Here is a 19714-nt window from a genome sequence, read left to right as displayed (position 1 = left end):
CACTAGACAATGAAGCCTCTTCTTACGCTCCCAGGTGTGAACGCTCTGCTCTGCTGTCTGTTGTGAGCACAAGATTCCCAGAGGGCTTGGCCATGCGGACATCACTCCGTCTGGGCGTTAGCGAGAGTGGCAGTAGACCACACCAGCAGTCCACGGGTTAATAAGACCAATGCATGCTAAGAGGGAGGGAAGTGAGCTAAAGCCAGAGTTTGCACTGCCCTTATCCGGCTGAAATGTTCTATCTCAAGCCAGTAAACTCATCCAGCCATGGCCGATATAGGCAAATTCTAGCCTCTTCTTTATCTTTATAAGCAGCAAAGAATCCTGTGGCACCTTATAGACTAACAGACGTTTTGGAGCATGAGCTTTCGTGGGTGAATACCCACTTCCTCAGACGCATGTAGTGGAAATTTCCAGGGGCAGGTATATATATGCTAGCAAGCAAGCTAGAGATAATGAGGTTAGTTCAATCAGGGAGGATGAGGCCCTGTTCTAGCAGCTGAGGTGTGAAAACCAAGGGAGGAGAAACTGGTTCTGTAGTTGGCAAGCCATTCACAGTCTTTGTTTAATCCTGAGCTGATGGTGTCAAATTTGCAGATGAACTGAAGCTCAGCAGTTTCTCTTTGAAGTCTGGTCCTGAAGTTTTTTGGCTGCAGGATGGCTACCTTAAGATCTGCTATAGTGAGGCCAGGGAGGCTGAAGTGCTCTCCTACAGGTTTTTGTATATTGCCATTCCTAATATCTGATTTGTGTCCATTTATCCTTTTCCGCAGAGACTGTCCAGTTTGGCCAATGTACATAGCAGAGGGGCATTGCTGGCATATGATGGCGTATATTACATTGGTGGACGTGCAGGTGAATGAACCGGTGATGGTGTGGCTGTTCTGGTTAGGTCCTGTGATGGTGTCGCTGGTGTAGATATGTGGGCAGAGCTGGCATCAAGGTTTGCTGCATGGATTGGTTCCTGAGCTAGAGTTCCTATGGTGCGGTGTGGAGTTACTGGTGAGAATATGTTTCAGGTTGGCAGGCTGCCTGTGGGCGAGGACTGGCCTGCCACCCAAGGCCTGTGAAAGTGTGGGATCGTTGTCCAGGATGCGTTGTAGATCCCTGATGATGTGTTGGAAGGGTTTAGCTGGGGACTGTATGTGATTGCCAGTGAAGTCCTGTCTTTATAGACAGCAAAGAGAGATGACACAAGCCACCTACTGCCTTTATCTCGATGCGATGCAGATAAACTCATTGCTCTTATTCTAAAGAGGGCAATTTGGTGCTGAGGATGGGGAGCGGCAGCTGCTGGTGGGGCAGCAGGAATTGTGTACAGCCCCTAGCACAACCGGACCCTGATCGCAGGTGGGATACAAATAACCGAAGCAGGTTGGAAAAGTCCCAACAAAACCTGTTTTCCTCCGAATTCACCGATTAGGCTAAAGAGAACATCCTGCGGAGATGGTTCGATTTTGATGACGTTCCTCCCAAAACCAGGCAGGATTCTGATGCAGCCCAGCCCACCTGGCAGCTTTCAAAACCTGCCTTGCCCGCCCAGCTCCTTGACAGCTGCCTGGCAGGCTGCTGGGGGACCCAGACTTCCAGGGTCTGCAGCCCAGCTGGACTGGCCTGGAGCCAAGGACCATAGGGTGCTTCCAGGATCCACATCCCTGAAGCAGCCAGCCGCCTGCACTGCCCTAGATCTGGAATGCCCAGGGCTTTCATGGAGCATCCTGAAATATTTGGGGAGGGGAGGTGGGTCATTCCGAATTGGAATCAAACCAAATTTCAAATGATCAAAATGCTCCATGGAAGAGAGTTCCCTTTCTCTTTCCAGATGATGGGGATGGTGCTTTCAGTAGCTCCTGGCTGTGCATGGGCATCAGCCTCCCTTCACAACACAACGATTCTGTGGCAACGCAAGACTTCATTGCTGCGAGCTGGCATGGGGATGGGGGCACCGTGCTATGTGCTACCTGGGCTAAAGGAAAGTCTGTGCCAGGAGTAGTGGTGCATAGCCTCTGTTCAGAAGGTGAGGCATAAGGGGGAGATTCGGTCCACTAGAACAGGCAGCGCACATACCAGCAGGCCTATATGCTACATATCCACCACCCTAACGTTTACTGTGAGGGAGAGGGATTTATTATTGGGGCTTGTGGGTTCCCTGGCCCATTTTCCTACTGGGGCAGATCTTGGTTAAAGCCACTGAGGGGAAGCACAGCGTCTAGGATTCTAGTCCTGGTTTTGCCACTGACCCGTTATACGACCAGGAACAAAAGTCCATGCCTCGGTTTTCCCATCTGAAAACTGGGCACATAGCTACTGACCTCCTGGGGTGCGGCAAGGGCGGCTGAACATTTGGGAGGACTCAGAGAAGTGCCTTAGACATGTAAGGTCTATACAAGGGAGTAGATTCCAGGGGGACTGTCAGGTATTTGATTCCAGGCTGACAGGAGGAGGAGACTACAGAAGGACTGCAATGCCCATTCACTACATACATCTGCAAAAAACTGCCCCTCTCCTGATCCTGCAAGTTCTGCCCCTCTCTGACTGTAGTGACACCGACACCAGCTGGGCCGGCAGCTGCGTTGTGGCTGCGATTTCCTGACTCAGTCGGTTTCTTCCTTTCTGTTGACTGGAGAATGACTGAGCCCCTCTGGTTCAATTCAGGTCAAGTGCCCCCATATTCTCCCTGGGTGGTACCACAAGCACCTAGTCTCAGGCTTCAGTCTGCCCCGGCCATTAACCCTCTTGGGCGGAGACACACAAGAATCTCTCTCTCTCTTCCAGGCCGCTCAGTCTCCAGACCATACTGTGATATCCCAGCACAAGACTGGACCCCTGAGGTCTTGTCCGTGGACCACAGATCCTGGCTGTTCCTTGGATCAGGAAGACGGCCCTGAGCCTGTTTCAGACCAGGCTTTTTGGCCCAAGCTCTTGCTTTTCTATGGCCCTGGAGACTCCAGTTTGAACTGGTATATGCAAAGCTTGCGAGGGGAGGGTTCAAAAGACTGAGAATTTAGCATCCCCCTCCTCCGAGAGGAATTACAGACAATTCCCCAGTCACGCCACACCCCTGCATGTTGAATACAATGGTCCCCAAAGGTATTAAACCGAATTCAGTCAAGTTTAACTTAGTTCAGTAAAGTGCCTCTGAATTCCATCAGGTTGGCCAGGATGCTGCCAGTCTGTCACACCCTCCTTCACGGCAACCGAAGGCCCCAGGCAGAGCGGGCACAGCCCAGAGAGGGCAGAGAGCTGGGAAAGGAAGCGGACGGGGCATCAGAATTGCTTCCTCCGGGCCACCGAAGAAACGTGACGGAGCTGTTGGATTGCTGCACCTAATGTTGGCCTTGAATTCCCGGCGAGCGCTACTGTGACCCACACACCTCGGGGGGGATGCTCAGTCGCTGCTAGTGGCGCTGAGCCCACTTAGAGAGAGAGAGATTAACGCATCTACTCCAGAGCCTGAGCTAAGAGCCATGGGGCTTTTAGCTCAAGCAGTAAAGTAGAGGCTTATACACTAAGCTCTAGAGGCCCCAGGTTCAATCCTGCCTGCCACCAAGGTTGTTGGTGTTACACTACAGTGGGCAGAGATGTCCCAGAAAAGCAGTTTCCCAAAGGAAAAATGCTGATTTGGCAAAATGAAAACATCTCAGCCTGGTCAACATTTTTGCTGGAAATTATCTACATGCTTTGTTTCACCTTTGTTGTTTTGACTCAATAAATATTATGGCTGGAATATAATGAATTAATATCACTGTTGAAGGAAAGCCTTTCAACCTCACACTATTTAGCTCCTCTATGGCGCTACTCACCAATAGATATCAGAGTGCTTTACAAAGGAGCTTTACCCCCATGTTGCTGTTGGGGAAACTGAGGCACAGGGCGGTGAGGTGACTTGCCCAAGCTCGGGAATAGACCCCACATCTCCTGAGTCCCAGCCCAGTGCTATAGCATTTCTGGAATATTTCCTTATGGGACAATTCTGAGCTTTCAACTTTTCATCCCGATTAGGGACAAAGCCATCTTTTAAAATGGCTGAGTGAAAGCCCAGATTTCAACCCGCTCGAGCTCAGCGTGCTGGGCAGGCCAAGGCGAGGAGTGGCAGGAGGCCAGGGATCCACGTTACTCATTAGCAGAAGAGTGGGTGGTTGGAATGCTAGCAGCCTATATTCAGGCCTCTTTGGTTCCTTTGCTGCTCAGCTCCAGCCAGGTGTGTCCTGACGTTGCCTGTTGCATTGTTCTAGCGACGTGCCACTGTACAGTACGTACTGGTCACCCTGCCAGCAACAGGCGGAAACCGCTGTGCTGCGGAGAACCGATCCTTGCAGTGGGACAGCGAGTACTGTCCCACTAACCAGAACCGGGAGACCAGCCTATACTTGGGAGCAGTTCACACCACCCATAACGCTCCTGAAAGGGTTAATCCAGTCTCAGAAAGTTGCCAGGTGACAGGAGCCTGCCCTAGGTTCCGCCAGTGAGAGTCTGCGTGGATGATGTAACAATTTCTAGCCATCGGGGAGGGAGTGCATTTTCCTCTTTGATGTACAGCCTCGAGCCCATTGTTTAGCACAGCAAACAGCAGCCGCTGGCTTGTGACCATCTGAGTGTGTCCCCACTCCAAATCCCAGAGCTGGATGGTGCTAATGAGGTTCTTAAGCAAGGCAGAACATTCCTGCTCCCGCAGCTGATGTAATAATTCCTTGCTGTATCTAGCACTTTTCATCAGCAGATCTCAAAGCATTTTACAAAGGAGATAAGAATCATTACCCCATATTACAGATGGGGAAACTGAGGCACGTGGAAGTAAAGCAACATGCCCAAGTAGGGACTAGAATCTAGGTCTCCCAAGTCCTAGACCACTTTCCTGTCTACTAGTTCACACCACTTCAAGGAGCTGAGCTGCTACATGGACAAGACAAAGCATTGGAGGGGAAACTGAGGCACAGAGTGGGGAAGCAATTGTGCATTGTTAGCTCTGTTAAAGGGTCACGTTTCCACATCTGCTTTGAGGTGTGAGCAAAACTCATAGAGCTAAACTCCACACCAGAGGTGCAATTCCTAACTGAAAATGTCCATACCACTGAGGGTAAGGAAGGGCAAGTCCAGGAAGAACCAACCCCACCCATCACCCAAATCTCCAGCTTATGATTACTTTGGTTCTTTCGCCTATCCCCTGTGTCTCTGTACTTCCTGGTCTTGGTGAGCAGCAAAAGAGGAAGCCAGCTAGAGGCTGTTTTTTTGCAGCGTTCGCCAGTTTGACATTTATAGCCAGATAGTTCAGAGCAGAATATCTGACCCTGTAGATGTTACAGGAATATGCAGCTCTGGGGATGGAGCTCAAGCTTCTTCTATACAATAGTGATGGTACGTGTTCTCCAGCACCTTTATCCAAAGGTCTCAAAGCCCCGGCGCTAACACCACTCTGATGTAGGCATCATCAGCTCCATTTTCAAAGAGCGAATCATAGAAGTGAAGGACTGGAAGGGACCTTGAGAAGTCATCCAGTCCAACTCCCTGCACTGTGGCAGGACCAAGGAACCTAGGCCATCCCTGAGAGGTGTATGTCCAACCTTATCTTAAAAACCTCCAGTGACGGGGATTCCAACCTCCCTTGGTAGCCTGTTCCAGAGCTTAACCACCCTTAGAGTTAGAAAGTTTTCCTAATATCTAACCTAAATCTCCCTTGCTGCAGATGAAGCCTGTTTCTTCTTCTCCTACCTTCAGTGGACATGGAGAACAATTGATCACCGTCCTCTTTCTAACAGCCCTTAACATATTTGAAGACTGTTTTCAGGTCGTCCCCCCATCCCCTCGGTCTTCTTTTCTCAAGACTACTCATGCTCAATCTTTTCAACCTTTCCCCATAGGTCAGTTTTTCTAACCCTTTGATCATTTATGTTGCTATCATGTGGACTCTGTCCAATTTGTCTGCATCTTTCCTGTGTGGGGCCCCCAGAATTAGACACACAACTCCAGCTAAGGCCTCGCCAGTGCCGAGTAGACTGGGACAATTACCTCCCGTGTTTTACACACACCACAGCTGTTAACACACTCCAGAGTGTGTCACGGAGTTGGGGGGGAGACAAGGCCCTGCGATTCACCGTGACTCTCAGCCAGGCAGTAGAACCTAGGTAACCAGACAGCAAATGTGAAAAATCAGGATGGGGGTGAGGGGTAATAGCAGCCTATATAAGAAAAAAGACCCCAAAATCGAGACTGTCCCTATAAAATCCGGAGATCTGGTCACCCTAGTAGAACTGAAGGTTTATTAGACAAAAGGAAGAGAGTACAAACCAGAGCTTGTAGGCATAAACAGGACCCCTCAGCCAGGTCCTTCTGGGGAGTAGGGAGCTTAGACCCCAACCTGGGGGTTCTCTACGATTCCCCAGCCAGCCCAAGACTGAAACTCCGCTGCAGCTGTCTCACTCCTCCTCTCCCCAGCTCCTCCCCCACCTTTGTCCGGTATTTTTAAGCCAATGTGGAGATCTTTAGGGGCCCAGCTCACTATTTTTGAATGCTAGAGGTGGCAATATGACACCCGTCTTCTCCCTCAATTCACCAATAGACCCCACCATACCGCAGAACATGGTTCATATGATTGAGAAGCGAGAACAAAGCCGAAAGACAAACATGGCAGCGTTTACTGGCTCCTGTCCTAGGCTCAGGCCCTACCTGATCTGGCTACAATTACACTGTTTATACAGTGCCCTTATCCACACTCCCACTGTCAAACCTAACTAGAGAATCTCCATCCGGTCAAGTGATAGGAGCCCCACCCTTTTGGAGTAGGAGGATCTGAGTTCTGTCCACATGGACAGCTGCACAGAGTCCTAGTCGACCGTCAAGATGTAACGATACATTGGGTTTATTTTAATATCCAAGAGCTTTCTCAGCCTGCCATTGGCTGCAGCCAGACCCAGTTCCTGCTTGACTTCCTCAGGGATGGTGAACAGCTCCCCAAAGTTAGTGGCAGGTGGAGAATCCACCCCTTAGCTGCTGTTCAGGAGGGTTGGGCTCATGACCCAGGAAGCTGGCAGCTAAGGAGGAAGTATCTCTGTCACCAGTGGAAGCTTTATTTGGGGTTTATGGAGGTGCAACTTCTGAGCAGCTTCTGGGACTGTAACTCCTTGGAGTGCCCTGAGGGTGGTGGGGGCAAGGCAGCCTCTGCTCTGTTCATGAATATACCCTAGCAAGTTTCTATCTGGTCAATTTCACTTCCCGGCTCTCATGTCCTAGCCCAAAACTCAGTGTTTGCAGAGCAAACTTTGCCAGGGAATATTTATTGTTTAAAAGGGAACTGGATAAATTCATGGTGGCTAAGTCCATAAATGGCTATTAGCCAGGAAGGGTAAAGAATGGTGTCCCTGGCCTCTGTTCGTCAGAGGATGGAGCTGGATGGCAGGAGAGAGATCACTTGATCATTGCCTGTTACCTTCACTCCCTCTGGGGCACCTGGCATTGGCCACTGTCGGTAGACAGATACTAGGCTAGATGGACCTTTGGTCTGACCTGGTACAGCCATTCTTATGTTCTTATGTGTGTAAAATATATATTTCCCCTGGGGTTCATAAAAAATTAACCATGGGAACATTTCTATTGTTCTTAGGTTTTGTAACAACTCTTCTATTTACAAAACCTAAATTTGGGGCAAGAATTGACCTGACCGTTTGCACTTCACTCCTCTTGGGACTAGTGAAATTTGCCTGGCTAATTTCCTTTCAAAGAAAAGTCGTATAGAATTTCCCAGAGAATGATCATCCATCTAGTGATTTTTTAAACCAGGCTGTAAAAGATCTGTAATGACCTAGTACATTCTCTAGCATTTCTGAGCAATTTCTATAGGTCTCCTTTAGTTGTCATTTTGTGGGGAGTCTTCTCCAAGGTCTGATGTCGGTTTGTAATTAGCTTCTCTTTCTGGCAGCCAGACACCAGCCCAGTGCTGTGATGTGTGAGTTACTAGCACCATGGAGGAAGGTTTCACTGCAGAAACAAAACTGCTTCCCTGATTTTGTTTAATTTTGTCAAATTATTTGTGCTTATATTAGGGCTGGTATCACTTCAAAAACTAACAAATTGGAAGCCTGTGGTGCTTTGAACTGCATTACATTTCTGGTGCAGCTGTTGGCTACGGTTAGATGTCTAGTGGGAAATCCAGCTCTGCCTATTGGAGAAGACATGGTTCACTGACTACTTATCTTATGCACCTTTCACTAGACCAGGTTCACCCAGTTTGGTTGTGATATCACAACTCTGCCAGTGGCCAGTATTGGAAGGAAGGCAAGAAATAAATCAGTCAGCACCCAGATAATAGGGCCGTATGGTGCAGTAGAGAAGAAATTCTTTCCTGCTTCCCTACCAGTGATCATCTCCTGCCATGCATTGTGGGATACCCACCCGGAGGAACCCAGGCAGCCCTAACTGTGTGTGCTCTGATGAGCAGCTTTGCAACCCTAGTTTTTCGAGACACTGAAATCTCACTTAAAAAGGAAAAAATGCTCTAAACTTTAACTAGAGAATCTCTCATGATGCCTCCATGTCTACAGCCTGACCATCGCAGGGAGGTGGGTCAGATCACTATCCCCTTTGTGTGGCTGGGGAAACTGAGGCACAGGAGGGACAGTTGCTTGCTCAAGCAGCAAGTCAGTGGTGAAGCTAAGACTAGAAGCAACATCGCTGTGTGATGTTGCACTCCATAAGCTTTATAAAAATATGTAAGTGTGAATATGATGTAACTGGAATATGCTTTATGCAAAAGGTCTCTTATGATCTATTGAGTGTCTTCATCCCATTTGTTTGCAGGTATTATTTCTATGTCTGGAGTTAGGAGAATAAGATATAAACTTGTATTACCGATGTAAACGTATTAAGTGGAAGCCATAAAGGAGTACTTGCTGAGCATTTTTGGTTAACATCTGCAGCTTTGGGGTGCGTGGTCCAGATCTAGGTCTGTGTTGCAGCAGGCTAGCATGTCTGGCTCAACAAGGCAGGGTTCTGGAGTCCCAAGCTGGCAGGGAAAACGGGCTCAGAGGTAAATTCAGCCCGTCAGGTGACAGCCCCAAGGGAGTGTCTTTGACCGAACCCGTCACACTCCTAACCCCATTGAAGAGAGACAGCTGCCTATATTGTGCCAAGGGCTTGTAAGTAAGTCAAATGAACAGTGCCAGGCCTAAACAGCCACTGCCGTGGCCAACACCTTGAACCAGGAACCTCCAGAGGTTGAGCTGCTACAGCTTAAGCAAGGTAGGGCTGTAAGAGACTCATATTCACTGCAGATCAGGCATAGAGGAAGATCAATGGCCCCCTCCTGCCAGATTACATATGCACTTTTCCATATGTCCCCCTTGGGGTAGGAGGGATGTGGGGGGGGGATTGTGCAACTCCCACTCTTGCACATGCCTCTGGGTGTTTTGTGCATGCAACACAGATCTGTGCAAAATCACATATATGCTTTTGCGTGTGCATTTTCTAAAGCGGGGGCCTACCTGCCCAGGTGTCCACCTCCTTGCTACACGAAGCCTAGCTTTGTTCCTTTGCCCTGCATGAGCGTCACAGACACACCCCAGTGGCATCAGATCAAAGGTGGAGACAACAAGGCCCTGATAGGCTCTTTATGGAGAGCCAGGAGACTTTTCTTTTGAATGGCTGGTGCCCAGCTGGTTAAACACACCTGCGGGTGGCCCTTGTGAATGCTGAGGTACCCCAGACAATGCTCAGCAGGGCATGCTGCTGGCTTGAGCACAATCTCTGCAGGCTTTCCCCACCCTTGGGCGGCTGCCCCAGCCACACCCCAGCGAGGTCTCTTGGAATAGGATCGTGGTTCCCATAGTGTCTCGGGCCGGATGTCATCATCAGCGAAGGAGACCGAGACAAAGACAATAGAAGCCTGGTTTCATGCCCAGCTCTGACGTGGGAGCGGTGAGAAGCAGGAGAGAAACATATCAGGGAAGGATCAAACAGATAGACACGGGGGGGCTGAGTGACAGAAGGGATCCAAGAGACCATCGGACTGCAAATCCCTCCTCATGCTTTTCATTGGCCTTCTGCTGAAGGACACGGCCCAGGTGGGGATGCCATGAACCCCGCCCAGGAAAGGGTTTCTGCCTGCCAGCTTTTCCATGGGGCATATTCTCCTCTTGTCAGCCCCCATGGATGGGACTGGAGCTGCCCAGGTGTAACTGACAAAGGAATCCCAGCCTATACAGCCGGACAGTCACTGGAAGCAGATGGAGACCCCAGCATGTCCTATAATCCAGGGTCAAATCTCCCGGAGCCCCCTGTACCACGCTGCTCCCTCCTGCCTTCCTTCGTCCTGGCTTGCCCAGCAGTGCCCTGCCAGCTGCAACAGGGTGCACAGAGAAGGAGGTTTGTTGTCAGAGCCACTACTCTTAAAATGTTCATGGTCATCCTGGAAGGGCGGGTGGAAAGCCGCTTGGCCCTTCGTGGGCCAGGAGGAGGGGCAGAGACATTAGCCCCGCGTCAAGCGACTGCATGGGCTGCCGGCTCAGACACAGAAGGCAACGTGCCATGAGCAGAGCGAGTGGAAGATGTGCTCTCTGCATGCCAATGGCTGGGGGCAGAAGGCACCGCCGGCCCTTAGCCAAGGCACGGTGCGTCTTTTGCCTGTTACACAACAGTAATAGGAGGAAGGACCCACATGGGCACAGAGGGTGCAAATAATTGTTTGCTAACTACGCACAACGTGCAGACGTAGCTGCAGGCACACTGCGAACCTGGCGGGTCTCTAAACTACAGAACACGGTGAGCACCACTGCTTCCACTCCCCACAGCCCTGGCCTCTCATGTGTGGGGAGAAAGTTGGGCCCACAAGTCCTGCCCCAGCCCCCCTTAACGTGCTGCTTTTGGGGGCAGCGCCCGCTGCAGAGCTGGCTGCAGCTTTCCGGGGACCGCCAGTGGCGGGGGGAGGGCGAGACAGGGTGTCCTTGCTGTCCCTCCTCACCTCAGAGTGGCCAACATCTGACGCACAGCATCCAACTCAACCCCCACCCCCACCCCCACCCCCAGACTGCTGCATGACACAGACTAACCGATCATAGAATCATAGACTTTAAGGTCAGAAGGGACCATTATGATCATCTAGTCTGACCTCCTGCACAACGCAGGCCACAGAATCTCACCTACCCACTCCTGTAACAAACCCCTGAGCTATGTCTGAGTTACTGAAGTCCTCAAATCGTGGTTTAAGGACCTCAAGGTGCAGAGAATCCTCCAGCAAGTGACCCGTGCCCCATGCTGCAGAGGAAGGTGAAAAACCTCCAGGGCCTCTGCCAATCTGCCCTGGAGGAAAATTCCTTCCCGACCCCAAATATGGTGATCAGTTGAACCCTGAGCGTGTGGGCAAGACTCACCAGCCAGCACTCAGGAAAGAATTCTCTGTAATAACTCAGATTCATCCCCATCTAACATCCCATCAGAGACCATTGGGCATATTTACCCTTAATAGTCAAAAGACCAATTAATTGCCAAAATTAGGCTATCCCGTTATACCATCCCCTCCATAAACTTATCAAGCTGAATCCTGAAACGAGATATGTCTTTTGCCCCCACTGCTCCCCTTGGAAGGCTGTTCCAGAACGTCACTCCTCTGATGGTTAGAAACCTTTGTCTAATTTCAAGTCTAGACTTCCTAGTGTCCAGTTTATATCCATTTGTTCTTGTGTCCACATGGTACTGAGCTTAAATAATTCCTCTCTCTCCCTGGTATTTATCCCTCTGATATATTTATAAAGAGCAATCATATCCCCCCTCAGCCTTTTTTTTTTGTTAGGCTAAACAAGCCGAGGTCTTTGAGCCTCCTTTCATAAGACAGGTTTTCCATTCCTTGGATCATCCTAGTAGCCCATCTCTGAACGTGTTCCAGTTTGAATTTATCCTTCTTAAACATGGGAGACCAGAACTGCACACAGTATTCCAGGTGAGGTCTCACCAGCGCCTTGTATAACGGTACTAACACCTCCTTATCTTTGCTGGAAATACCTCGCCTGATGCATCCCAAGACCCCATTAGCTTTTTTCATGGCCATATCACAGTGACAGCTCATAGTCATCCTTTGATCAGCCAATACTCTGAGGTCCTTCTCCTCCTCTGTTACTTCCAACTGATGCGACCCCAGCTTATAACAAAAATTCTTGTTATTAATCCCTAAATGCATGACCTTGCACTTTTCACTATTACATTTCATCCTATTACTATTACTCCAGTTTACAAGGTCATCCAGATCTTCCTGTATGATATCCTGGTCCTTCTCTGTATTAGCAATACCTCCTAGCTTTGTGTCATCCACAAACTTTATTAGCACATTCCCACTTTTTGTGCCAAGGTCAGTAATAAAAAAATTAAATAAGATTGGTCCCAAAACGGATCCTTGAGGAACTCCACAGTAACGTCCTTCCAGCCTGACAGTTCACCCGTTGTAGTCTCCCCTTTAACCAGTTCCTTCTCCATCTTTCAATTTTCATATTGATCCCCATCTTTTCCAATTTAACTAATAACTTCCCATGTGGAACCGTATCAAATGCCTTACTGAAAAAGAGGTAAATTAGATCCACTGCATTTCCTTTGCCTAAAAAATCTGTTATGTTCTCAAAGGAGGAGATCAGGTTGGTTTGACACGATCTACCTTCTGTAAAACCATGTTGTATTTTGTCCCAATTATCATTGACCTCAATGTCCTTGACTACTTTCTCCTTCAAAAATTTTTCAGTGACCTCAGTGATCTCTTTATGCCTAGCCATCCATCACACTCCACAGCAGCTGCACTGGCGAAGGAGACACATGGAGACGGAAGCCCACAGCTCAGCAAGAGGGGTGCTGAATCCTGAGTTCATTGGCCTGACGAGTCCATCCCCCGCCCCCCAATATGTGGCTGCAACCCCCGGCTGCTGACTCATGCCACAGCCCCAGATCTGCGGGCTGCACACCGGGAGAAGAGCGGCCGGGTGGCGAGAGGAAGTGACAGCAGTAGCTTGGATGGTTATTTTTAGAAGCGCAGTGTATTGGCCCACGGGGAACGGGTCACGGGTGCATTGCTGGGGCGAGGGCGAAAGGGCCCTGGGGCATGTGATAGCAAACAGAATCTCTTCCTTATTGCCGTGGGTGAAAGCCAGAGGAAACCAGCACAGGCTTATTTGTGTAGAGATTTCCTGGTCCATTGACGTGGGGGAAGGTTGTCTGATTGATCATACTGCAGCCAGCAATTCCTTGTCCTGGGGAGAAAGAGGTTAGCATGGGAATGGGACAGAGCCACTTAATACCACATGGAAACTGCAGTCTGGGGCTCGGGGCCTGTGCTTTACCCTTTCTCCTTCGTCCAGCTCCACAGTCCCCCCCACCAGGTGGTAGATTCAACACTGACACACACAAGAAACAGTGCTTATCATTCATCCTCTCCTATCATTTCCCCATCTAAGCAGTGACCAAAGCAAACCCTGATAAGATACCATAAATTTGCCTTACTGTACAATGGGGCTGGAGACATACACCTGGAAGTCCTGCTAGATTTCACCAGTGGAACAGCTGAACCCCTTCCTGATTTCATGGTCATACCACCCTGCCTCACTTGACGGTGTTATCTAAGGGACTTTTCACCCACCGTCAAGGAACTTAAACCTGTTAGCCCAATTTACACGCTTCCCTTCACACTACAAAATTCAGAACAACTCACTACACAATGACCTGCATTCTCCAGCTTTTCTGTTGGATGCAAGAAATCAGACACCTGCACTGGTTTGTAGTATTTGTATGATACAGAAGCATGCTGGTTGCTAATATGCAAATAAGCCCACCAAGTAAGGGGATATTTGAACCCTAACATTGCACTCAACAGGTTTTATCCTTAAGAGAGCCAGTGACAAAAATCAGAGGTGACACCTACAGGTGAAAAGGGAGAATTGACCTAGTTGTGGATATTTGTAAATTCAAATACGCACCAGATGCTTTGCCTGTTAATAGGAAAAAGATACATACCTGTGGTAGCAATTGCTGCTCCAGTGTTTATGTCACTGACTGTAAATTAGAATATTTTGTAAATGAATTACTTGGAGTGAAGCTGAGTTAGAGATCAAATTTTGAGCTAATTTCTGACTAACCAAACTAGTCACCCTAACCTGAAAAGGGCAGACAGAGATCCTGGCCAAGCGAATGACAAAGCCAACAGAAACATAATTATGTCTTTACTTTAGTAGGTAAGAATGAAATACTGTTGTTATATGATACAAATCAAACAGTAATGTTCCCAGAAATTGAAAGAAGACAGAAATTAACCAAATTTTTGCTGGAGTTATAAAAAGAACTCAATAATGCTCTAGCTCTTTATTTCATAACCACAGTAGGTGGGTGAGGCTAAGGTATTGGGAAGCATCAGAGGCAATGTTCAAAACTGCAATTACCTCCCAACAATAAGGAAAAAACCACACACATGCAAGGTGGAAATCAGAGCAGGTCCTCCCAGTGCTCATTAAATTCCCTGCATTGGTACAACAACTTGCTAGGGCTGGTCATCAGCAGGTTCTTTCTGCCACGTGGTCTGTTTGCTTTGTTTCACCACCATCTTAGCGAGAAATTCAAGGAATGGAGTTGGAGTGGGAAGAGGGAGAGAGATGAAATTTCTCTCTCTCTCACACACACACACAAACACATATAGCCTACCGTGCCTTTTAAATGCAAGACTCTCAAATTCCTGCATAAACTGGGGCAAGTCATTTTAATCTCTGTGCCTCAGTTTCCCATCTGTAAAATGGGGCTCAGAATCTTTCCCTTCTCTCACCCTTTACTGCCTTTAGACTGCAAGGGCTAGATCTGCAGAGGGATTTGGCCATCTAATTGCTCCATTAGGTGCCTAGGTTCAAAATTTAGATCCTCAACCCTCCCTCCTCAGCTGCCACCTAAAGTCTCTTGATGCCTAAGCTTCCAGCAGTAAAGCAACCAAAACATTTACATTTCTGCAGCTGCTGGTCATGTGCAAAACCACCACATTCCCCTGAGCCTGGGGCAGGATCCTGAAAAGTCAGTGGTCCCCCACCCAGCTCCACTCTACTCCGGGGCCCAAGCCAGTGGGCATGCTCACTGGCTGTCTAGCAGATCGGGCTCCATGCGTAATATCAGGCTTCATACTCTCTAGCCCCTCCGATAGAGCACTCACCTGGGATGTGTGGGAGCCCAGCTCAAATGCCCACCTTGCCTGATTCAGATCAGGGATCTGATCCCAAGTTCTCCCAGCTGAGCACCCACATGACTGGGTATTCCAGGGTGGGCCTGTCTCAAGTCCCTGCCGCAGATCAGGCAGTGTGGGGGTCTGAACTCCACGCTCAGTCGCAGCTGAGTGCTCTAAGCACTGGGCAAGAGGGGAGAAAAACCGCCACTGCCTCCATTTTTGTGCCAGAAAGGACTGCCCTGCCTTTGGCAGCTGATGCCGGGGCAGAGGGAGGCGTCTCCCTCCATTTGGGAATCACCGCTGCCAGCTCCTTTCTGAAGCCAGGTACCTAACTCCTTTTGAGGGGGAAGGTTAGACCACACCCCTCATCTCTGCATTTCCAGCTGGCTAGCTTAAGTGCTTCCCTGCTCAATGGGCTGGCTTTCCGTAGGCCCCATTCCCAGGCCCCCTCACTCTCCCCACGGAGCTGAGGTGTCGACCTCATAGCTGCAGGTTCCGCTCGGCAGCAGGTGCTGCAATACTAAATCCTCATTGTGGATCTAGCCCTGAATTCTTGGAGGCAGGATCTGGCTCCTACCGTGTCTGTCCAGCACCTACCACAACGGGGCCCTGACCACAACCTACCCATAATAACACCCCCCCATAACCCTCATGTTAGCTACATGAGCCTATTTGACCTGCTATCAAGCCAGTGCAGGTGCTTCATTTCTGATGCTCTTTACAGCCTTAGAACTACAGAGATGGTCCGCTTGCACCTGTAGGCCTATCTTGTCCTCTTACTGTACAAACAAGGCATCTGAGCTTCTGCAGCTGTTGGCAAACCCAGGTTTTATTAATCTGTTTGACAAGGCTGATCTGGGGCTTTTCCATGATTTTGCAACAAAGGCGGCGTGGACTTTGAGTAATATGGCAGCTAATTGTGAGCTGCATGCAGGAAGGAAATGCTTTGGTAAACCCTCTGGGGAGAGAATTCCTCACCCCATCCTCATGACTCGACGGCAGGGACAAAGAGGCAGTTTACCTATCTGTGAGATGGGGAGAAGCGTGTTTATAATAAAACTGGTCCCAAAAAAAGTTTGACAAAAAAAAAAGAAACCACCACATTTTTTCAAAATGAAATGGGTTACCTAGGGAGGTGGTGGAATCTCCTTCCTTAGAGGTTTTTAAGGTCAGGCTTGACAAAGCCCTGGCTGGGATGATTTAGTTGGCAATTGGTCCTGCTTTGAGCAGGGGGTTGGACTAAATGACCTCCTGAGGTCCCTTCCAACCCTGATATTCTATGAAAATGTTGTGTGAACACTGTTTTCATCATTCAAAATTTTCCAGGGTTCAGGGAAAGAATTTGAAATGCTGCAGTTTCATTTCAATTTGAACCAAATGGGATCAAGACAAAAATATTCTAGGGTGGGGGGGTTACGCCTTCGCCTTTCACCCTCTAGCTGGAATGGAACATTTTTGGTTTCCAATGGGTTCAAAATGACATTTTTCATTGTGAATTATTTTACGGGGGGGGAATTCAAATAATTTAAGGGGCAATGAAGTGAAAAACCTTTCAAAGTTTTCCAGTGAAAAGAATTCACAATCTTTCAACCAGCTTTCGCTGGGTGCTTGGAGATCTGTGAATGAAAATTGCTATTCTCAGAGAGAAAACGGACTTTCCTTGACGCTGAAGACTCTTGCTAGCAAAAGGGTTTGATTCTTGAAGTCCTAGGCAGTCACAACCCCCCTGCAGGGACCAGAAGTGCTCAGATGATTATTAATCAACCCCCAGAATAAGTCCCCACAAACTGCTACCTTTTACCGGCCCCTTTCCAGTCTGACTCAGGGTTGGTGACAAATCTATAAACATTCATTGTCAAAACAGCCTTCACAAATTTAACATTCTTAGTGCCCAGGTTTTTATTCAACCCAACCAGTACAAACATCAGATCAATGGTATTTCCAAACAGTATTAGTCACAAGCCAACTTCCTCCATGTACGTGACCTAAGGTGTGGTTCTCAGTGTGGGCGTCATGACCCACAGGGAGTCAAGAGAAAAGGTCTGGGGGTCGTGATCACCCTGCCCTTGCTGTATTTTTATGTAAGGCCCCGGCTGGTTGGGGAAGAGACCCTTGATGTGAGTAAGGGTGTCCCAGGGTGAAAAATCCTACCACCATCCTATGGGAATAGCATAATCAAATCATCAACATGTAGGGTTAGAAGGAGCCTTGAGAAGTCATCAAGTCCGGCCCCCTGCGCTGAGGCAGGACCAAGTAAACCTAGAACATCCCTGACAGGTGCTTGTCCAACCTGCTCTTAAAAACCTCCCATGGTGGGGATTCCACTGCCTCCCTTGGAAACCTGTCCCAGAGCTTACCTGTCCTTAGAGTTAGAAAGATTTCCCTAATAGCTCACCTAAATCTCCCTTGCTGCAGATTAAGCCCATTACTCTTTGTCCTACTTTCAGCGGCTCTGGAGAACAACGGTTCCCTTTCTCTTTATGAAAGCCTGTGAAATATATGGAGACTGTTAGCAGCTCCCACCTTGGTCTTCTGTTCTCAAGACTAAACATGTCCAGTTTTTCAAACTTTTCTCCTAGGTCAGGTTTTCTAACCCTTTGATCATTTTTATGGCTCTCCTCTGGACTCTCTCCAATTTGTCCCCATCATTCAGCCACACCTATTTTGGGGGTAAGAAGCATTCACCTTAAATCCCTTCTACGGCCCCTTTCAGACCACAGGGCCTGTTTGATCAAGTCCCAGCCTCCCAGCGCGTCACTCTCTGTAGAAAAGCCTGCATTTTGAAGAGGTTATTATGCCCTGGGGGTCATGTGCTTATCAGCGTTTCTCTGGAAGTTAGCAGTGAGAGTGGTGCCGTGCCCAGGAAAGGTACGGCTTAGCAAATGTTTGCAATCTGATAAAGCCCCGTCTAATAGCTCTGCAACAGAAACGGGTCCATAATAGCAACAGGTGACACCGCCGGGTATTTATGGACTGTTTTCAGGGGTGCTACGGTAATGAGTTCCTCCTGATATTGACGGCAGCAGGGTCCAATGGGACAGGTCATCAGCAGCCCAAGATGCTATTTATAGCTCTTCTGCTGACTCATGGTGTGACCTTGAACGAGTCACTTCACACCTACGGATCTCAGGTTCACAGCCTCTGAAATGGGCGTGAGACTGACCTTTATTGAGTGCTTTGGTGCCGAGCTAGGGATAGTGCATTGCCAAGCTAATAGTCTTGCTTCGGCTCATTTTCCCAGGCCAAGGTTTTCAATGAGCAATGGACACTTAGAATTCAGTAGCATCTTAGAGGCCAACCCAGCTGGGCCCCCACTGTGCCAGGTGCTGTACGCACACTAAGGGCTGGCCTACACTGGGGGGGGGGGTTGATGTAAGATATGCAACTTCAGCTACGAGAATAGCATAGCTGAAGTCGATGTATCTTATTTTGACTTACCTCCCGTCCTCATGGCGCAGGATCGATGGCCACGGCTCCTCTGTCAACTCCACTTCCACTTCTCGTTCCAGAGTCGATGGGGAGCGTGTTCAGGGATCGATTTATTGTGTCTAGACAAGACACGATAAATGGATCCCCAATAGATCAATTGCTACCCGCCAATCCAGTGGGTAGTGTGGACGTACTGTTAGGGTAAGATGTTCAAAAGCACCTCAGGTGTTTAAGACCACAAGCCCCTCCACTCTTCAATGGGACTGGAGTGCTTTTGAAAACTCCCCCCTAGGAAAACATCCCAAAGAGCTTCCAACCCCAAACTGATTTTGGGTGCCCAACATGATCCGCTTTAAAAGGGTCTGATTTCCAGAGGATGGGCGCTTGGCCCTTTCTGCCAATCAGCCCCTTTACGGTGTTTTAAGCACCCCTCAAACGGAGGCACGCAGACTCACTAGTCACTTTTAAAAATCTTGGGCCCAGTCTGCGATTGGAGGTCATAACGTTTGACACCCCCCCTTTGAAAGCACTCTTGTGCCCCACAGCCGAAAAGCTCTCCATAAATGCTAAGCCATCTTGTCGGCATCTGTATAAATAACACCAGGCAATGAAATGACATTACGGCAGAGAGTTCAAAACCACCATGGAGTCAAGAAGCACCAAGTTTGATTCGCTCCCCCACTCCCATCCGTCCCACTTAGGGACATACCTGGCCTCCACGTGTGCAGTGTCAGAGCACCTTCCTGTCGTCAATGTATTTATCCTCACAACGCTCTTGTGAGGAGGGCAATGCTACTGTCCGCCTTGTACAGCTGGGGGACTCAGGCAGAGAGGGACTCAGGCCTGGGCCACACCAATGTTCCCTCTCATTTTTCCCGTTCATGTGCAGAATGAATTCTGTTAAGTGCACCAGTATGGAGGTGATGTGTGGCGGGGGTGGGGCCGATAGGTTCATGGTGTGGGAGGGGGCTCAGGGCTGGGCAGAGGGCTGAGGGTGCGTGCTCTGGGGTGAGGCCGGGGATGAGGGCCTTGGGGTGCACGCTGCCCTGGGGCTGCAGCAGGGAGAAAGGACTCATTCCAGCCCTCTCTTCCCACAGCAGTACCTGGCTTGGGGAAGATGCACCT

This window comes from Gopherus evgoodei, chromosome 8 (assembly GCF_007399415.2).
Source record: "Gopherus evgoodei ecotype Sinaloan lineage chromosome 8, rGopEvg1_v1.p, whole genome shotgun sequence".
In the NCBI taxonomy this organism is placed as follows: domain Eukaryota; kingdom Metazoa; phylum Chordata; order Testudines; family Testudinidae; genus Gopherus; species Gopherus evgoodei.
Note: the sequence above shows the minus strand (reverse complement) of the source record.